Below are 21,249 nucleotides of genomic sequence, written 5' to 3' on the forward strand. Positions count from 1 at the left end.
TGGGGATGGTTGTTGAACATAACCCATGACTCTATGTAGATGGTGGACCCATCGTTCGTTCAATAGATTTATAAAATGATTAGATCATGTGTATTTTGATTCATTAGCGTATATTTTTTTATAAAAAAAAAAAGTAAAATTTTACAATGAAATTTAAAACAATGCAAAATAAATTAAATTCATTTATTTGGTACTCAAACTTAACACACCTTGTAGCACCTTCTGCCTGCTATGTATACAAGAACATATAAACCTAATTGCGTTTAAACATAGGGTATGGTATGTCAAAAGAATTGGGAATGATGAGTGGAAATTGCAACTCCACAGAGGATTCCCTAGGGTCATTGGATACTATCATGTGGCGGAGTACCTCTCCGTCCCTTCTCGTCCCTCCCCGTTTTTTTTCCTCTTCTCCGCCTTCAAGGTGTTGGTTTAATTAAATTGTTCTTTCGAGTAATTCCAGGATCCCAAATTCTGACTTGCAACTCCATAGCTTGCTAATCATATCGAAGTTGTTTAATAAACTCAATCATATGTATCAAACTAGAAAGTTCATCAACTTTTGCACAAACCTTTAAACCAAAACCTGCACCTTTAAGCCCATTCTCCCCATTCCAGTCATATATGGATCGCTTTTTATCGTCTGCCAGAACTTCATAAGCATTGCTTATGTCCTTGAATTTTAGTTCAGCTCCTCGTTCTTGGTTTGCATCAGGATGATTATTCCTTGCAAGATCTAAAGGTGTCTGGGATAAGGATACCCCTGCTTGTGATACCTCCGATTGCTTCAACCCAAACTGATTTGTTTTTGGTGAAGTTGTACGAACTGTTGGTATGCCAACATCCTGAATCATCGGTTGCTGGGGTAGAGGCTGGTTTGCCACTGCCGCCAATGCATCTAACTTCTGCTATGTCCCAACTACAATTGGTTCAAGTTTATCCGGCCTAGTTGTAAACCTCAACTGAAATTGTTAAGTGGCCAACTGAGATCGCGCAATGGCTGCTCAAAAACGATTGATCTGAGCATGCATTATGTCCACCCAAGCCTCAGTAGATTCACGGTATTGCTGTACATCAGCATCAACATCAACGGTCGTCCTTGATTCCATAGTTAAACAAAAGCACAGGTTGCAAGATCAATGCTCTGATACCAATTGATACGAACCAATGGCTTGTATCAAATGATAAGAACAATAAAAAAGATAGGCTGGTATTCGAGAACCAGCAAACTCCCAAATTAACTAAACAAGAACAATAAACTGATAATAATATTCCACACTTCAGAATTACAACCCTAATATTCTTTGTATGCTAATCCTATAGCTTAATGATCAAGTTAACAAAATAATATAAAAGATATCATAAGATATCTATAGTAAAGACAATACTTTCCTAATCATAATAATAATAAAACTAATATTATATTACTAAATAATATAAACATCCAGCAGATCCATACGGAATATTTTCTCGTCCCTTCCACCCTTTTTAATTTTTTAGCTTAAAATAAAATAAAATAAAGTTAAATTACATTTAATACAAATTACTAAATTCATACAATAACTAATATTTTCAGTAAATAACTTTTATATACAAAATGAATTATTTTATAATTACTTAAGTTTAAAACTAATTTAAAATAATAATAATAATAGTAACAATAATAATATAATATATAGAAAACAAAAAAAAAAACAAAAACAAAAGACTCTGCAACAATATTATAAATAATTTAAACTTCAAGGTATAAATTGTAAAATTGAATTTAGTTAATATTATATGGGAAAATAATCCGTATTGCACCGCTTCACCTATCTTAGGTACTGCGATGTTAAAAAAAATTACAAATTAAACCTTTGAATTTGATAAACATACAAAACCCCCCTGAATTTTACATAATCCCCCCCTAAATTTTACATAATTCCCCTTGCTTTACCTAAGATAGGTATTGCATGCTTTACCTAACATTTCCCCATATTATATATATATATATATATATATATAAAGTTTCCTTATTTTGAGAACAATTTTTTTTGAAAGAACCATGAGAACTTTTAAAATATGTATTTGTTCACATGTTTTTTTTGTTCATTCACATGTGAAATAATATAAAACTGTATTTTTTAAGAAGCCTTCAAAATAGCCTTTTGTGAAGTTGTGAATGAATTTGTTCACGTTTTTTGTTCACATGTGATAAACGGCTATATATAAGGTTTTGAAAAAAAAATCTTCTACACCATATGTTTTTATGACGTTTCACATGTAAATGAACAAAAAAAAACATGTGATCCAATATAAAATTTAGGAGTTCTTACAGTTCTTACAAAAAAATGGGTTTTATGTATTGGATCACATGTTATTTTTGTTCATACACATACGAAACGTTATAAAAATATATGTTGCAGAAGAAAGTTTTTCTCAAAACCTTAAAAATACCCATTTGTTAACATGTGAACGAAAACGTGAACATATTCATTCACAAGTTCACAAAAGGCTATATTGAATGTTTTTTAAAAAATTTTCTCCAACAACATACCTTTTTTTTATTATTTCCCATGTGAATGAACCAAAAAAACATATTATCCAATATATAATTTGAGAGTTGTATGGTTCTTACAAAAATAATGGTTCTCAAAATAACTTTTCAATATATATATATATATATATATCAATGGATCTGTGAGCCTTCTCCTTTGCCAGCACCATATATATATATCGATATATCAACGGATCTGTGCACCTCTTTCCCAGCACCCACCTGCAACATATTTATATAAATATGTATATGTATATATATATATATATAAATGGCAGCCTAGTTAAAAGAAAAGGAAAAACACAACCAACGGTCAAATATACAGTCACAAAGTCGCGACTAGGCTGGGGACAGCCATCCACACTTTGCTCACCTCCCAACCGGTACCGGTACCACGGGGCGGTGTTCCCTTAGGTACCGGACCAAAACCTTTAGTGCCTATGGCACTCCGTCCTCTCTCAGGAAAGCCATTCTTGATAAAACTTAAATTTTTAATCCGTCCCACTTTTAAAATAATTAAATTATTTCATTTTACATCAATTGATTATTTTTACATTACTAACCTTCAGAATTTGTCGTCATCGCCATCACCACCTGTCTCTAGCACCACCACGCTGATCTCATTACCACTATCTTTGTCGCAACCATTTAATATTTTCTAAAGGCTATGACATGCATGAATGCTGGAACTTAAACTAAACTTATTATAGTTTGAGTTAAGAATGTAATTAGTATAAAGTATACATAAAGCATTAAGTGTGTATTAGATAGGTGTCATGTATGTAATAAAGAAAGTTGAAAAGGTATTTAGAACCACCATAATGGTTCATAAAGTAATAGGTGTGTAGAACCATCACAATGGTTCAAAGTGTCTCTACATTGTTTATAAATATCCATGAAATCATTGTAAAAAAGTGTTAATTTATTCTACAAAGTTATACGTATTGTGTCAACAAATTTTTGCCCCTATCACTATTAATTCATAACATCACAAGAACGTCAAGAACATTCATGCAAAATTTGTAATTGTTATTTTTGCACCGTTTTTATAAAGCACGGAAAATAAACACGTCTGTTTTTCCAATCAAAAGACTAGACACAAAAATCATAATTTATTTTAAAAGGATTTATGGGGTAGGCCCAAAGATCATTAAATTAAAGCCCAACGAAATCGAATAATTAGGTATTTAGGTGTAAATAATAAAAGATTGGTAAACATTTTTTAAGAAATTCACAACTATTAAATTATTGTAAGAATTACTATAACTAGGATTTGTAAAGAAGATTTAAAAAACAAGACCTTAGTGGCAAATAAGACCTTTGTGGCGATTAAGACCTTCATGATTAATAAGACCGTAATGGCAAAATAAGACTTTAGTGGCAATCAAGTCTTTAGTGGCAACAAAACCTTAGTGACATACAAGACCTTAGTGGCAATGCAGTCTTTAGTGGCAACAAAATCTTAATGGCGAATAAGTCCTTATGGCAAACAAGACCTATAATGATTTGTTTATACAGGATGCCTCTCGGCCTTTCACAGCTAGCCAGATCTACCAAATTTAATCTCCCAAGCGTAAGGTGCGTTACAAAACCCTTTTCTCGACGACCAAGATAATATGGTAAAATTTGATGAAAAGGGAGAATGAAGGCTAGTTTTTCGACCAAGATAAATGTCTTCTTCATAGCAACTACCCGCCTCACCAAGCTAAGTGTTTCACTAGCTCAACCTACTTAACCTGAGGGAACAACGTTTTTCAAAAGAGCAAGTGTTAGCTTTAAAAGTTAAGTAAGATAACATGAATTTAAGAAATCATTTGCCAATTCATTATATATTAACAAAAATATTTCATATATGTTAATGTCACATAATCGTCATAACACATGTCATATCACATTTAAACCTATCACCTACACACATAAAACATAACACATTAGGATTCATCATATTCCTAATTATGCCTATTCTTTCATACTTTACTTTCTTTCTTTACTTTACTTTATTTCTTTACTTTACTTTTGCCTAGACGTAGGCTATGTGACATAAGCCACACATACTTAGGGATGTGGGGTTGTGTGTAGGCGGCCATAATACCTTACATGGGATCCTCACACCCGACTTGATGGGTAGACCTTACGGCGGTCCATCGTCATCATTAAGGCAAGACAAAGTCATTCCAACTGAGTATACTGTTTGAACTTTGCGCGTGTAGTGGTTAGTTACTCCACCCGAATACACTCAAACATAACTATGCCACAGGGAGGTATCTAGATTCCCACACCACGTGACCACGTTGAACGGACTCTACCGGAAAACGTAATTTTTTTAAAAAAAAAGCCAGATGAAGAAATCATAACCCAGATGAAGAAATCATAACCTAGATGAACAATAAAACATAACCCAGATGAATAACTCATAACTTAGATGAACAAAAAGCATAACCCAGATGAACAAAAACCATTACCCATATGAAGAAATCATAACCCAGATGAACAAAAACAAAACATAACCCAGATAAACAAAAGATAACCCCGATGAACTAAAAGACAACCCAGATGAACACTTAATGTCCAACAATAGAGGATTTTAAAGCAAAAATGGTCATTTCTCAAAATCTCCAATTCTTCCCATCTCAAGAACCCTAATTCTTGGAACTAAAATTAAAACTAAGTTAGAAGAATTCTTACCTTGAAGGATAATAACTAAGATGGAAAAATCACAAATTCCTTTTTTTCCTTTCTTGTGTGTTTCAACCCTCACACATACACACCCACAAACTTTCTCAATTTACAAGTTAATCCATTGTGGTGATTATTACTATCATTATTATTTGAAAGGATTTGATTGATTAAGGTAAACACACTTGATGAGAATTGAAATCACACCTCTATTCTTCCCCCTTTGAAATCAATCCACACACCACCACCACACACTTTCAATTTCAATCTTTCAATTTAGAAGAATAATGGAAGATTATTGTTATTGTTGAATGATTCTAAAAATGAATTGAATTGAGTTTGATTTAGAATAGAATTAAGAGAAGAAGAAGAAGGGAGTGGGTGGTGAGTCACAAAAAGGAGGGATGGCTGGCACTTCTACTGAGTGTCACGCCCCTTTCTAATTTTTGTGGGTATTTTACCCGCTATCCGCTAAAGTTCCAACTAAATTAACCCCAGATTCAAAATAAAATATTAGGAAAATATTTTAATGTCAAAACTACAAAAAGGATTAATTTATTTATCTTAAAAATCTTGGGGTGTTACACACGTACACACTAGCTCCAAAGAACTAGCATGGGTTAAGCTTAACACAACTTTACTTATGCTCGAGACTTCTTAATTATATTAGCTTAGGCTACACTTTCACCTAAACTAATCACTTATAATCATCATTACTTTACTTTATATTAGCTTAGGCTACACTTTCATCTAAACTATTCACATACATCTTTTCTTTACTTTAGGTCCCTTAATCGTGCACGTGTCATGGCAAAACCTATAGATGTCTAGTAACTAGGTGTTCAAGCCATGCAAGTAGTCATTTGACATACATACATCATCACATCATCATCACATATTAGAATCACATCGCCATATCATTTTATATTTATATCAACGTATCTTTCATCATATCGTTATATTATAGTAACATCATATCATCATGTCATATTTCTTTTCATCATAACATACATAAGCTTACCATTCATCATCAATGGTAATCATAATATATCCCTTTGTAACCTCCCAATTATTCCCGAATACATATAAACATACAAACATTCATATTGGGGAAGTCAACTTATGAAAACTATGTTTTGTTGTCCTTCATGTGATAAAAGATGTTATCTTACCTCAATAGAGTGCACACCAACCAAGTAACTTGTTTACCGTGCTGTAAACATATTCTGATCAACCTATAAATAATCATATAAATAAAGAACTAACATCAAAGCTAGTAACACTTCAAAAAGATGCATCATTGTCATACGCTATCTTTAACTAGTCTCGTAATTTTAATGAACTAAGACTCCCATTATATGAAATATTAGCTAACCTACTAATGGCTAGTAATATCAAAAACTTACTTCTCAATTGCATTGACATTACAATTAGTACTACGTACGAGTATTTATTTAGTATAATATGACATCTCTTTTATAATTAATTAATTTGCCATATGACAAATTAAAAATCGATTTATTTAAAACTCTTAGTGACATATACGACATACTTGGTTCTAGTTTAGCAAGTAACAAAACCGATTTGCTTCACCACTTATGCTAGACTTCATCTTGCTATTGAAATATATACAACTTACATGAATAAACTCAGTTTAAACAAGACTAGAACCTTTTCACTTGAGTGCATTAGTATGACGGCTTATTTTGACTAGAATATGTAGTTGCATTTAACTGTCTCAACCATGGACCCAATTTAAAAAAAACTACTACTTCATCTTCTTCGTTATGTGTAACACTAAAAGTAGTATAACTTTTAGTATAGCAGTTACTAATTTTCATACTAGAATACATACATAACAGTGAATGATCTATCCCTAAATTATGTCTTGGTTTTTATATTAATCCTAGAAACTAAGCTAGCCATCTAGATTGTTGATCCTATTAATAAATGAACAATTACGATAAGTTAAACTTAAAAGAGACATATAATCACCTTTCTCATGACACCAACCCTCCCTTATCAAACTATAAAAATACCGGCCTCCATGTGTATACATATAACGTTTAGTTTTCAATGTATCGTTAAGACGTTTCGGTAGCTAATTAACTAGACACGTGATTAACTAGGCTCGAAAATATGTTTTTGATTCAACGTAATATTTTTATTAACTAGCCACGAAAAGACGAGGACTCGACTCCATATTCAATGGTGCGAATTTGACATATAAAATCTGCTAGAGATCTCAATGTATCGACTAATATATAGGCAAACTTAAACGAGATTATACCTTATGAAGTAACCGAGAATCAGTCGCGATAACTACGATGATTGAACTGATTTTTGGGCGTCGAATAAGCTAGGAGCTGTTCTTGGTCATTCACTTTTTTTTGACTTACGACCGTACGGTTCTTTTTTTGTGAATTATGTTTTCTTGTTCGTATGTCGTATTTTATACTCATTTCCCACGGTTAATATAGTTAAGTTAGCATGCTTGCTGAGTCATTTTCGTGTACTATTGTTGCGTTTATGGTATTTATTAGTGTTTCAGGTTACTGACAGATATGTAAGCATAAATCTGGAGAAAATAACTTTCTGGAGCCAAAATGAGTGCTAACGGATGAATTCTCGAGCGTTTGGATGGAGAAATAAGCTGGTCAACAAAAGTCAAAACCCATTGCGCCGCAACAGATATGTCAGAATTTGAAGTTGCGCCGCAATAGGAAGTTGTTTCGCCGCAACACCTCAAGTCTTAAGCCAGCTCAAGTCAATAAAAGTCAAAGTCAAAGTCAACGCAAAAGTCAAAACTCATTGCGCCGCAACACTTCATTGCACCGCAACAAGGCTCGAATCTGCAGAATTTTGGAAACATATATAAAGCGTGTTTCATCATTCCAAAACCCTATCTTCTATTTTCTGCATGACTGAAAGCACGTTTTTGAAGGGTTTTTCATTTGAAATCATTCTTTGAAGATTGCTAGCGTGATCGGAGATTTGTTTAGCCATTAGTTATCATTATCAAACGATTTTCAACATTCGGTACAATATGTTTTCATATATTATTGTTTGTTTTTATTCGTATTATAATATGAGTGGCTAATCGCCTTTTCATCTATCTTGATGGAGTAAAACAAGATGTAAGGATTGCACAATATTTTATAATTCAAGTGATTTGATTTAACGTTGTGTCGTGATCTTAATCTGTTAATTCTTTGTTATTTAATTATTGGTTGCGGATAATTTGTATTCAAGCTTAGTGGCAACTAGGGTTGGGTAAAAGTTATTTTGATTGCTTGGTTAGAAGCAGTTGGTTCTATGACGGGTACGGTAGAAGGTAACTAATAGTTAATAAGAATTAACGGGTTGATGATTGGGTACAATCAGTAGATACAATTGTTATCTGAAATGACCAAAACCATTGTTGAACTAGAGAAGTTATAAAAATGCGTCTCAGGGTACCGGTCTTAATAATGAAACTAGTTTATACAAGAGAGTCAAATAAGTTGTAAACTTGACGGGTACGGGGTTGAAGATTAATCTGAGTCTCGGTTATTCAATCACTAATTGAATTTGAACTTCATCAAATGTGCAATCTTAACGTGTTGTCGAGCGAAATCAAGATGGATGACCTTTAAATTCTTGTTTTAAACAACAAACTCTTCTTTTGATTAATCATGAAGGATTACTGACTTTTTCTGACTAACTGCTTGCAACGTGGCAATTCGGCCACAAAACCCCCCATTTTACTTGAATCACTTACCTGTTACAATTACTTATAATAGTCCTTGTGAACGATCTCGGCTTACCAGCTTTTAACTATACTGCATGCGATCAGGTATACTGCCTGTGAGTGTGTAGTAGTCAATCTTTTGGTAATTCGTGTTTACAAATTTTATTACTAGATTTCACACATCACTTGTCACAACTTACATAAGGAAAAAACATATAAAAGGCTGCCATCGATCATATAGTCGGTTATGACTTTACCAATTAATTTCATCTCATCCATGTTTTATCACATGTTTTATCACTATACAGCTTAGCTCCTTCGTCTTTTACCCTTCTATTACTTTTAACGTTAACTTTTACTAATGAAAACACATACTAACAAGCACATGGCAACATATTTATTTGTCTAAAAAGCAATTAATTAATCAACCAAACTGGTTAGTCACATTAACCCATATATAAAGACTTAACAGAACAAATCAAAGTTGACTGACAGCTAGGTCAACATAAACGATAAAAAAATTTAGTATGTTACACTAAAGATTCGATTGCTTATAGAGTATACAATACGAACAACGGAAATCAATGAAAGTATAAATGTATAGTTTGATGAACTTTCAGGATTGATACTTGCACAACATGGCTTAACTCCCGAATCTCAATGCTCACCTACTTTCGCGTTAACACCAAAGACAATTCCAATAGCTAAATTTCCTTCACCTACAACTCCTAAACTTGATATTATTTTTTAATCTTTCTACAACACCAAGCTAAAACCAAATCTGCCAACTCAAGAGCCAAGAGGAACCCTAAATTCAGAATAAACTTATTGTTTCCCCCTAAAACTCTTAAAGGAAAACTAATTTCCAAAACTCTTCAATTGGAGAAGAATCTCCCTCACACTCCTCTCAGAATAATTATTCCTCATCAGAAAACCTTACAAGTCGCAACTCAGTCGATAGCTTCGACTCTCTATCATCACCAACGGTAAAACACACTTACATCCACACAAGGCACCATCATCACTTGCGCACACCTACCCCATATTGCTCAAGTGGTTCAAAACACAAATCCTGACATAAATCCGGAGGTGTAATTTGATGTTGAAGATTAATTTCATGAACCATCTTTTTGAACGGGTTGAACAATACAACCATCCACCTTTGTTGAACCAACATTGTCAAATGCCCCGGCTGAACCAAACCGACACTCTGGAAAATGGGTACGATCCATGTTACTTCATCTTGCAAGTCAAATAATTGGTGATCCCGAAGCACCAATGCAAACAGGAGTTGTTTCAACAATTGAGTGTCTATTTGTCTCATACCTTAGCATGGTTGAACCACCCTCTCTTTTTGCAGCTCTACAAGATCCATACTGGGTTCAAGCTATGCATAAAAAATCAATCAGTTTGAACATCTGTAGACTGGTTCCAAATCCCTATAAAAACAAGGAAGTAATTCACAATACACACAAAATGGATCTTCAAGAACAAGAAAGATAAGAATATTATCATTGTCCGAAACAAAGCTTGTTTGGTAGCCAAAGGATACTCTCAACATGAAGGGATAGACTATGATGAAACTTTCCATGCAATAACTAGTATAAACAAAAGATCAAATATAGACAGATGTCATAAAGAATCATAAACTAAGGAATGGTCTATATGGCGAAACCATGGCCTATCTGTTCCAAGAAGCTTCTTGATCGTGTCATCTAGTTCTGCAGCCTTTATCTCTAAAGAGTGCAGTTACAAAGGCTTTTTGTCAATGTAAATTGGTTTTGTCTACCCTCAGCATTTCGTTTGGTATTGTCAGCATGTTCCCTCACATTTGTAACTGCACTATTTATATATAAAGTCTATAGAAATAGATGACACGATCAAGAAGCTTCTTGGAAAAGATAGCCCTCAGTTGCACCATATAGACCATTACATGGTTTATGATTCCTTGTGACATCAGTCTATTTTTGATCTTTTGTGTAACTAGTTATTGTATGGAAAGTTTCATCATAGTCTATTACTCTTGTTGAGAGTATTTATTGGCTACCGAACGAGCTTTGGTACGAACAACGATACCATACTTATCCTTTATGATCTTGAATATCCATTTTGTGTGAATTGGTTCCTTGTTTTTATACAGATTTGAAACCAATCTCCAGAACTTCAAATGTTTAAATCGATTGATTTCTTTTTGCATAACTTTAAACCAGTGTGGATCTTGAGGAGCTACAGAAACAGATATTAGTTCAACCATGTTAAGGAAAGAGACAAACAGACGCTCGTTGGGAGTAGCTCTTGTTTTCTTTGATCTTTCAGGATCACAGAATTGACTTGGAGGATGAGGTAACATGGATCGTGCCCATTTTCCAGAGTAAGGGACTGGATCAACCAAGGCAGCAAAGGTGGATCGTTGTAATTGTTGAACCAGTTCAAAAGATGGTTCAGAATTTTCATCTTCAGCCTCAAAATACACCTCTGGGTATATGTCAGGATTTGTGTTTTGAACCAATTAAGAAATATGGGGTTGGTTCGCGGAAGTGATAATTGGTGCCTTGTGTAGATGTAACAGTATTTTTGGTTGGTAATGATAAAAAGTCGGAGCTGCAGTTGGAACATGGAATTATAATGTTTTATGAGGGGAAATTTGTATTCCAAGAAGAGTGTGAGGGAGATTATTCTCCAATTGAAGAGTTTTGGGAATCAATTGTCGTTTCAGTGGTTAAGGGAGAAACTAGAATTTCACTAAGAATTTGGGATTCCTCTTGGGTTGGTAGAGTCAGTTTTGCTTGGTGTTGTAATAAGATTCAAAGAGCATATCAAGTTCCTTAAAGTTTGGGGGTAAACCATGTTTTTCAAGTATCATTCCTGAAAGTTCATCAAACCATACATTCATACTTTCATTGATTTTCTTTGTTTGCCGATTGTATACTATATAAGCAACCGAATCTTTAGAGTAACTGACAACGTAGCCTTCATCTCCCTTTTGATCAATTTTTCCTAGATCATCTTGGTCATCGAGAAAGGAGTTATGTAACGCACCTTGAGCTTGGAAGGTTAAATTTGGTTAATTTGGCTGGCTGTGAAAGGCAGAGAAGCTCTGGAGGAGGGAGACTTTAAAGGAGGCATCCTATGTAAATAAATCACTATCAACTTTGGGGCTGGTATTAAAGTCTCTAATGGATGCCGCTCATGGGAAGCATAGATATGTCCCTAACAGAGTCTCGAAACTTACATTTTTTCTTCGGGATTCTCTAGGTGGGAACTCAAAAATGACTATTATAGCGAACGTCAGCCCCTCAATGTGGGCTGCGAATGAGACATTAAGTACTCTAAGATTTGCTCAGCGTGCAAACCTTAGTCATGAAAACCATTTTTTAGAAAATGGCTCGTTAGAAAGCACATACTAGAACATGATCGATTTACAAGCCGATATGAAAAAGATGACTAAAGGCCTCGAGGATTTGCAATTACTTAATGATCCTCTTAGAACCAAGTTTGTCTACTTCACGGGGATGTGGAGAATGAAGCAACTAAAGTAATTACTCTTGATACGGGGTTGGACCGATGAAATCACGATCAATTCGACTACAAAAGTGCGGAATCCAATTGTAATCGACTTTGAGGTTTATGTATATTAATGCACATATAAACACGAATTTATGAAGAACAAGAGATAAAAATAGATGTAAAACTCATATATTATCATTAATAATAAGATTACAAGCACCACACAAGTATATATCTTGTTGGGAAGGGGTATTGTTTCAGACAGAAATCACCTAATATAATTTTATAAAAGGATTCAAAATAACTTTGTGACCAAAGATTTGTAAGTGAGGTCAGGTGTTTAAGATCTTCGAACAAAAGAAAGTTTTTGTTAAAGATAATAATGCAAAATAAGAGTTCTGGTAAAAAAGAGTTTTAAGAAAGTCTTTGAGACGGAAATATAGTAATAAAGCAAGAAAGTAGTTGAAGATAAAGACAAAATACTAAAGATCAATGTTATGATCTTGATTATAAAAGCAAAGAAAACAACAACACTGGAATTTTGTTGATGGGGAAAAACCCTTGGTTTAATTAAGAAATCTTAGGTAAAACCAACAAGGAGTTAGCCTAGTGGTAAGGCAATCACTTGATGACCTTAAGGTCTCAGGTTCGATCCCCGCTTGGCACAAAAGTTAATTCATTTAAGGTACCCGTTACCAATGAAGCCTAGACCCACATGTAAAGTTTAAATATGCGGGTTCGATTCTTCGGGGTGCCCAGATCATGTGGGGATTAGGATGGAGGTATTGTAGTGGCATCATATGACTCATACAGGGTGAGTCGATTGGTATCCAATTGTGGTACTGTGGCTAAGGTTCCCTCCATTACCCTTTTTTTTAATCTTAGGCAAAAAACCCGGGAGGATTCAATTGATCCTACCTGCGTTCTTTTATTATTATTGGTTTAAGATTGCAATACAATGAATGAAAGAAAAAATGAATGATTAACAAGTAAATAGTGAAGTAGTTGTGTGTTGATTGATTAATCTCTTGAATCGTGTGTTAGTTCTAATTGATGAATTTGGTTTTGAATCTTGGTGTGAACGAATTCTGAGTGTTTTCAAATGAAAAGTAGAGAGAAGAGGTGTTTTGTGTGTGATTTTTCAGTGGAAGAACGGATTGATAAGTCTATTGATCACTTTCCCCTTTTATAGGGAAAAAGTACAACTAACTTTCCTAAAAAATCCGAGATCCTGGCAGATTCTTCTCTTAACTTGAAGACTTGACTCTTGAACGTTAAAGGACCATTACAACACGTTTTCCAGTAACTAACTCCAACATTAGGGGCAAGGAAACACTTTTGCACATTCCTATATTGCTTAGTCAAGATAAATAACGGTTAGTAATCTCAGAGCTCAAGATCCTGGATATATTTCGGATCTTGGCCCATATCTTAAGATTCTCACCAAATGTTAACTATTTGAACATATATTAGGATCTTAAGTGTAATATCCAATAAAATTAAAATACTATAAATTAGATAATATGTAAGACATATATTAATGGGACATCATAAAATTAAAATACTATAAAGAGGGTATAATCTATCCTAAGTTATGTATAATTAAGTTTATCCTAAGCATAAAGTAACTACTGTGGTTATATACGTAATAATATCTTACTTTTAAGTAATAATAATTATAAAATAAATAATAATAGTATTATGAAAATATATTGTGGTGGATATTCACATTCCATATTAGAATCATTATATCTAGAATATTCTATTCAAGCCTATAAATACAAGACTATGTTATAACCCTTGAGCTCTTATTAGTACAATTACTTCTTCTCATCTCTCAATTCTTCTCTCTATCTTATAACACGTTATCAGCACAATAGCCTCTAAACCCTAATAAAAGAAAACAAAAATTATTCGGTCGACGGACGTCTCTTGGAATAGGAGACTACTTGAATTTGTAAAAACAACAACAAAATATTAAATGGACTCAAGATTTTTTTTGTTGGGCTACTAAGATGACGCAGAAGTAAAACAAACGTGAATGTACCAAATCATATTCATAATTACCAATAGAGGTAAATCGGCTACTTGTTTAAATTTAATATATATTACTTGAATATATATATATATATATATATTTGTTAATACAATATTACATCTTTATTAATATTTGTTATGGTCATTGAATGAAACAAATTTTTTCTCTTGAATTATAATAGTCCGAATTCGCTACTAACAGTACTTGAACTTGATTACGAATTTGTTTATCTCGACAAGTAGTTGGATTTGGATGACTCTCATTCCTAAAAAGAAAATACATGTTTTGTTCATGAGTATATTATTTGTATTATACATATGTACATTTGAATGACTTATTTGAATTTACTGCTAACGGTAGCTAAACTTGATTACGATCATCTTTAACTCGACAAATGGTTTGATTTGGGTAAGTATTATTTGAAGTATAAATTAATTGATGATAAGAAAAGAATTTGTCGGTTTCATTTTTTTTATTATATATTACGTGGGTACAAAAACTTTCGTTCACCGGTATATCTTTCGGTGTGATTCGCCATGTAATAAATATGGTATTCAAACATTAGTTTTTGAATATTATTACTCTCCAGGTTTAGTATTGAATATTATTAATAAATGATCGAGAAGAAAATGGTTGTTGAAAATAGAAGAATGACTCAAGACAAAGGAAATGGCTGACACATTCTAGTGATGCTACGCCCTCACTAATTTTAGATGGGTAAAATACTCGCTATCACTAAAGTTCCAACTAATTTAACACCATTACTCAAATTTAAATAATAGGAAATCATTTTAAAGATAAAACTATAACAAAATTACTAAATTAATATTTTAAAATATTTGGGGTGTTACAAAAGGTCAAAGAGATCCAATATTAACAAAGTTTACCCATTAAGTTTTTATCGGTGTTGGGCCGCAAATGGGATTTTGATGTATCTTATTAGGTACTCATAAAGTACTAATCAATCTAAGGCTTCAAATCTACACGCCAGTATTGAAAAAAACTCACGACATATTTCGGTACATAATATCAAAAGAGTTCAACGTCAAAGATGGTTGAAAATATTTTCACATATGGCGACACTACAAATTTCATGAACATCAAGCACATCATCAAACTATGAAGACGGTGATGATTAAAGATCAATAATGAAGACGTCCAAGAAAAGTGTGTTCACAAGACTAGCTCAATGGTACCATTTGAAGATAATGTGGTGTATATAGATCAAACTCAAACAATGATAGAGTCAATCTCAACATATGATCAACAAGACAGTGACACAATCAATCTTCATCAAACATGATCGAGCAATAATTTGGCAGATTATTGAGTTATTTGTATACGAGATCGACATTTGATATTTTGAAGACGGGTATTCAAATGAGAGAGAGTATTATACGCACTGCACTATTTTTCCTTTCACCGAGTTTTTATCCCACTGGGTTTTTCTTGGTAAGGTTTTTAATGAGGCAGCAAACACCATATTTACGTATAATAAAGTGTGAATATCTATGGGGGGTATTATAAAAATATATTGTGGTGGATATTCACATTCCATATTAGAATCAGTGTATCTGAATGTTCTATTCAAGCCTATAAATACAAGGCTATGTAATAGCAACTAAGTTAGAATACATGTGGTGTTGTTAGTCGGTTATGGAATACTCAAAGCAATACATTAATATCTATTTAAAATAATCAATAGGAGCTTAAAAGTTTTGTGTAATGACAATCAAGATCATGCCTTTCATATTATATATACTTACGGTTGTTATGAGGGAAATGCATAAATAAAAAGGCTAGGCAAGTCATACACCCATCCATGTAAATAACACTACAACTTCTGAATTTTGCTTTTCATACAAACTAATAAGATCATACGTGCAATATGGCAAGGGTTGTGAAGGAAATGACGACAAGATCACATAGAGTTGGTGAAATTGCAAAGAATCTATGTATCCTCATAGTGTGAGATTCCAAGCATCATTTTGTTGGTAAGTGTTTTTATAAATTTTATTCTATAGTTAAGCTTCTTGATATTTTAAAACACATGATTAGCGTTTATGATTTTCAATAAACAGATTATTTACTTTTTGTAGTTGATAAAGTATTTTATGTTCACTTTGTATAGGAGATCTATGTTAAAATTATAAATAATATGGAAATAGATACTAGCCTATAAATGTTCAACTTGACTCTCATGTAAAGCTATTGCAATTTAATACTATATCTGTATTTTTTTTTTTTAGATGTTGACTCAAATTCGTTACCTTGTTTTATTAATTAATTAATATTTGTTAAAGATATTTGTAAGGCTTGAGTTACATTTTTACTGGTAAAATTTATTAGTGATTTTGTAATAGAGTTTTGTTATACAAATGGTCACTCATGGTTTATTATTTGAAAAATAAAATATATATAAAGATAATTATCAAGTTTAACAAAAACTAAATTACATAAACAATTATAGATAACTTATAACTAAAGTTTGTTCATGGTTGCTGTTTTGCAAACAAGCAGATAGAAATGTTATTGGTAAAATACTTATTTATTTTTTTGATTATGTAAGGAACTAATATATATATATATATTTTTTAGATACGTAATAATCAATATTATAATTTTAGAATGGTTATAAAAATTAAAAGGATGTATCACGTAATCTAATTTGTAGTCTAACTGCGAATTGATATTCTTAAATTTGATAGTATACGTCCCCAATGACTACAAAAATTAGTATATTGATAATATTGAAAATAAAAGTATAAATTAAAAACTCACTAAATATAAAGGATATTACATATTCCTTATTTAAACAGCCCTTGTGCTCATACTTGTGTATTTGTCATATTTGTTAGATTTGGATAAGTGTTCACATTCCTTCGATGATTCTTTCATTTTGGCAAATTGTTGTAAGCGGCGATAAGGTACGGATATTCTAATTACTGCTAGGATCTTTTCGGTACAATTCCTCCTCTTAAAATTTTGTTTGTTATATATTATATTAGTACGGATATTCTAGTTGCTACTAGGATCTTTTCGGTACAATTTTTTCTCTCAAAACTTTCTTTGATTAAATGTGTAATTTTTATGAAAATCAAGTGTTATTTGAAAAGTTATTTTATTCTGTATACTTGTGTCAAAACCGTCTCTTGAAACCTGATTCGAAAACTGTCCTGAAAAAGGTGGGTTTGGTGTGTTACATTTGATGAGATGATATGTACAACTTTGTCCCAAATTGTACACTAATGTCCCTCGAATATTCGTTGGCCCGAAAGATAATACAGTTGCATATTATGAATCATATTCATTGGCCACGAAGTTAATACTATCGCACATTATGAATCATATTTTGGCCCGAAAATTTATAAGTGACTCCATTGAAATTTGTAAGAATTGGGTGGACGGAGATGTGATTTTGAGTTAATATTTTAAATGTCTTTAATTGCTTTATTAGTCCGAAAATCTATTTTTGTCTTTTTAAAACATATTCGATATATATGAGTATATAAGTTGGTCAAAATGGTTTCTTAAGATGTGCATATAAGAGTAACCTATCCATGGAGGTCCCATGGGCGCGTTATTGTGACACCGTGGCACCGACCGTAGCGGTGTATTTGATTTGATCTACGGTGTCTCCTTTTGATAACCCGGTAGTGGTTCGAGCTTATTATATTATATTTTGATAGGAGACGTATGGATCGGTCCTAGGCAGTTTGTAGTTTGATGGTTGGTGTTTCGTAGTGTCATACGAAGCGTTCGACTCTTTGATAGGAAATTTTGTTTAACTCTTATGTGCATTATTTTATGAGACTTGGTTTTTAAGTACTTTGGTCTGTTGATTATAAGGCATTTGTGAAACTATACGTATGCATGCTTTGATTTGAAATAAGTTTGTTAAGGTAATAAGTTTGTTTTTAAATATACGTCTCCGCTTTGTATATTATATTCTGCTTTTATCATATCCGTCACTGAGCTTTTGCTTAGCCGTATTCCCTTTTCTTTCTTATACAGCAGGTGATCAAGCGGGCTTTGGGGACAAGAGAAGAGAGTAGATAGAAGTGGACTTAGCACCCTCTTGCTTTAGAGTTTTATTTCAAGCTTTAGAAGTATTTATTTTGATTTGTAAGGTTGACTTTGGTTTGGATTTGAATAAGTTTAACGCCTTTTTGGCCTTTTAGTTCTTTGATATCATTTTGTATTGATTAGAAAATTAGGGGCGTTACATTAAGCATGTTTTAAGATATTTCTCATTTTTCATATTTATGATCCTCAAGTACAAAGTTTAGCCATGACCAGTAGTTAAGATCTTGATACCCTAAGATCTTGAATGTGAAAATCTCAGCCCAAATAGGTATAGATCTCTACCCCGTCCAAGTGAATAGCTTATGTCTAGACTCAAACCATTAACTCGAAATTGTAACCTAATTCTTGTATTTATAGGCTGATTCACGGGCTGGGCTTCAATCTCGTTCGTGGGCTAAAAGCTCTTCGCACGAATTTGTCACTCGTGATGACGTCATCACGAGGTAATGATGATGTCATCACGACTTGCTGACGTCATCTCTTCATCACACAACAACCCTCAGAATTGCATAAGCACGGAACATGCATCTACAATTACTATATTATAGGAAGAATTAGCATTTTTACGTGTGGAATATCACAAACGACTATGTGCCATGACACAGAAAATGAGGGTTCAATCCTCATTAACCACGTTTCTGAATGGGGCCTTTGGGGTTATAACTTTAGTGCCTACGTGTTAGATATAGTAAAGTCCGGTTAAGACGATCGATTGACGTATTCTATTCGACTGTACCAATAAAAGGATACATATAATAATAACTAGAGGTGGGATCAAATCTTTACTTTTGACTGAGATAGTTTACTACTTTAACTTAAAACATATATCTAACAGTAGAAAAATAGTCGAATCAATTCATCAAGCCAATTTTTAGATGACTCTTCAAAAAAGAGCTAAATCTAGGACGAAAGCTATCCAAAATGGAACATTGCGAAAAAGATACCATCCATCTTTTTTTCTTCTATAAACTCATATATAAAGGCCATGAGCCACATATACTCACAGATACATTATAATCTAAGTAGTTTTATCGTGCTTACAATACCAACGTCAACTCACCTTTATCACTTTGGAAAACTATTATTGTTCAAGCAAGAGAAATTATCAATCAATGGGGTGACACCCTTGTGTTACCGTAACCATGCGACTATATGACCCACAAATGAAGGCAGCATCTCAAATGAATGAAACATTTAAAGACAAGTGGAGAAACTATAATTTTGATTAATGTGTGAGTATATGTTAGATATATATTAGATCCTTGATCTTTCCACATAGATGTGAACACACAAGTGGTAATCTACTAGCATCAAAGATGTCATATGTTCACAGATTTGCAATATGTGTGTGTGTGTGAAATAGTAACTTACAAAAACTTATTTTGATGACCAAAGAGTGATGAGATCGATCCCTTTTTTAAAATGAGCAAAAGATATCAGTGGCTCTTTTTTAGTTATCAAAAGGAACATGTATATGTGATCATCTTGAAGTGATTTTTAGATAGTGAGATCGAGAAGTTGTCTATGAATAATTATTTGAATAAGAGTTGGTTGAAATGAGATGAAACTGTTATGAATCTTCATGTATTGGTGTATATTTGAAATTGAAATGAAAGGATATTAAATTAAATGAAATGAAATTAATGGTATTTACTTGAGTGACCTATTTTCACTACTTGAAATTTAATGGGGTAGTTGTCATTGAAGCATTTGTGGGTCGTAGCATTTAGTTTTCAACTATGGGGATTTCGAGAGTATTTTTCTTTCAAACTTTTGAATGTTAAGACTTCTAGATATTTATGAGTAATTTACACCTAAAAAAATAAAAAAGTTTAACATTGAACTCATTCTATTTACATACCATATCTTTTATCATTATTTTATTATTAAAACGGTAATTTTGGGGCTGAGCAGACATATGTCTTCATATACGTAATTTCCATTTTAAAGAATATCCATTATTGGGTGAACCTTTGTCTCCAATCTTGAAAGTATTTTATACACCAAGATTAAAATCTAAGACACATGGTCTCAAGTCACCTCAAATACCAATCCATCCATATTTATATATTATACCTTTTTTTTTAAGATAATTCAATGTGAATAGTAATTACAAATTATATATATATATACACGCATATAGGGGAAAATAAATTTGGGGTTGTCCCTTATCTAAACTTAGATGGGAACACCTCACATCTTGATTTTACAATTATAAAATCATGAGGGACATATTTATTTAAAATACAAAAAAATTTTAAAATATTTGTACGTGAGGTATTCTATATCTAAGCTTAGATGAGAACAACCTCATATTCACTTTTCCGATATATATATATATATATATATATGAGAAAGTTATTTGTTATCCCAAAAATAAAATAATATTATGTGTAAACTAAGGGGTCTTGGGTAACTCTTTCCCCCTCAAAGTAGTATGGTTAAACTAATGGTAAAAGAGATGGGTGATTTGAGTAGATCAGGTTGTTTTTTAAAAAAATAGTAGATGATAAATGTTTTATAAGGTAGTTTAGATTTGACCAAACTTGAACAATATTATATATATATATATATATATATATATATAAGTGCCTACATATCATCAACCCATATGATTTATGTGATGCAAAGTCTGTGCGATATCATTAGCATATAAAACCTCTACTTAACATATAT

At 32.6% G+C, this 21,249-nt stretch overlaps 1 long non-coding RNA gene across 3 annotated transcripts; it reads left to right on the forward strand.

Annotated features, from left to right (window-relative positions):
• Window positions 1-15,112: 15,112 nt before the first annotated feature.
• Window positions 15,113-18,772, forward strand: LOC122598420. Of its 3 annotated transcripts, XR_006323615.1 has the most exons (4): window positions 15,113-15,939; window positions 16,384-16,481; window positions 17,346-17,414; window positions 18,502-18,772. It is a non-coding gene; the product is annotated as an uncharacterized LOC122598420 (long non-coding RNA). The 3 variants fall into 3 exon arrangements; XR_006323613.1 differs by lacking the exon at window positions 15,113-15,939 and having other exon boundaries at window positions 16,135-16,481; XR_006323614.1 differs by lacking the exon at window positions 15,113-15,939 and having other exon boundaries at window positions 16,135-16,481; window positions 18,505-18,772.
• Window positions 18,773-21,249: the final 2,477 nt, after the last annotated feature.

The sequence above is a fragment of the Erigeron canadensis genome, chromosome 4, assembly GCF_010389155.1.
Source record: "Erigeron canadensis isolate Cc75 chromosome 4, C_canadensis_v1, whole genome shotgun sequence".
Lineage (NCBI taxonomy): Eukaryota > Viridiplantae > Streptophyta > Magnoliopsida > Asterales > Asteraceae > Erigeron > Erigeron canadensis.